The following is a 1,720-nucleotide window of genomic DNA, read 5'->3' as shown; positions in this document are numbered from 1 at the left end:
TTCTGATAGGAAGTGGCATTTATAATGAGCTTTGAAGAAAGGTAGTGATTCTATAAGGTTGAGTTGAGGAAGGGTTGCATTCCAAGAATGGAAAATAGTCTGTACACAGACATGGGATTGTGGAAAACAGCAAATAGTCTAGTTTGGCTGGAAAATCAAATAAATGAAGAGAGTAATGTGAAACAAGACTGGAAATGTAAGTTAGACCCAGCTTATAAGATTTTAAAAGCCAGAGGAGCCTATATTTTATACTAGAAGTAATAAGTCATTATAGCTTCTTGACTAGGAGAATTACATAGAAGTGGGTTTTAGGAATATTAATTTGGCATCTTGTGGAAGATACTCTAAAAAAAAAAGGAAGGGCTTTGGGGCAGGGAGGTCATCACAATAGGTCAGTCATGAAACGATAAGGGAATTTTGATCATGTGAGAGGAGTAAGAAGATAGATCTGAGATATTATGGAGGAAAAATAAATAAAACTTGAGAATTAATTGAATATGAGGAGGGAAGGGCAGGAATGATGTGGCCAGATGCCTGGAAGAATTGTGATATAGTCAAAAGAAATAGATACTTTAGAAAAAGGGGAGAGTTTTGGAGGAAAGATTATGAGTTCTGTTTTAGACATCTTGAATTAGAAATAATTATGAGACATTCATTTGGAAGTTTTTTAACAAATAGTGATATAGGACTGAGATCAAGAGAAAGATGGGCTGAATAGAAACATATAATGGGTGTCAGGGGCGGAGAAGAGACAGATCTTTGTCTGAGCTCTTCTTAGCTTCCCTTAGAAGCAACACCAGCTCAAGCTTCTGAACTGATTTTGGAGGACAGAACCCACAAATATTTGGAGTGTACAATTTCCAGCAGAAGATATTTGGAAGAACTTCAGGAAAAGTCTGTCTCAATTGGGTGGGATGGGGTGGGGTGGGGGAATACAGCCAGCACAGGCATAGCACAGAGGAGTTCAGGGCAGAGAGGTCTTTGTGCTGGGGGAATCTAGTGGAAGGCTCTTAGCCAAACTACAGCAGCACTGGCTACTCTGTCCTGGTACAGAAGCCAGTGGATCAGCAGACTAGCCATTGCAACTACAGAAGGCGAACAGTGAGTCCCCTAATGCCAGCATAATGTGGGACTTGGCCATGCCTACCCGGCATAGGAAGGAAGTCAGGAGCACCAGTCCCAGGGCAGTGTGAAGCAACTATCACTTTGCAGAGGAAGCTTGGGACAATCTACCACTACCCTAAAAGCAGACCTCAATCTTTAAAAATGAGCAAAAAAGCAAAAAGAGCTCTGACTATAGATAGCTATTACAGATACAGGGAAGCACAGATCTTAAACCCTGAGAACACTAAAGGCAAAACATCTCCAGATGAAGCCTCAGAGGGTGGCATGAATTGGTTTCCAACTCAAAGGATGTCTTGGAAAAATTTTAAAAAGATCTTAAAAGATAATTAGAAGAAAAATGAGGAAAGGAAATGAGAACTTTGCAAGAGTTTGAAAAAAGAAACAGAAATTATCTGAAGAAAACTCCTTAAATATTTTTAAGGCAAAATGGAAAAAGAAAAAAACTCCTTGAAAAACAGAATTGGGGAAATGGGGGAGGGGGGAACTCCCTTAAAAAATAAAATTGGTGAAATGGAAAAAAATCCAATAAACAAAACAACTCATTTAAAAGTTCAACTGACCAAATGAAAAAGGAGATGAAAAAAAACTATTTGGA

Source organism: Sarcophilus harrisii, chromosome 5 (assembly GCF_902635505.1).
Source record: "Sarcophilus harrisii chromosome 5, mSarHar1.11, whole genome shotgun sequence".
Lineage (NCBI taxonomy): Eukaryota > Metazoa > Chordata > Mammalia > Dasyuromorphia > Dasyuridae > Sarcophilus > Sarcophilus harrisii.
This window is presented reverse-complemented; position numbering follows the sequence as displayed.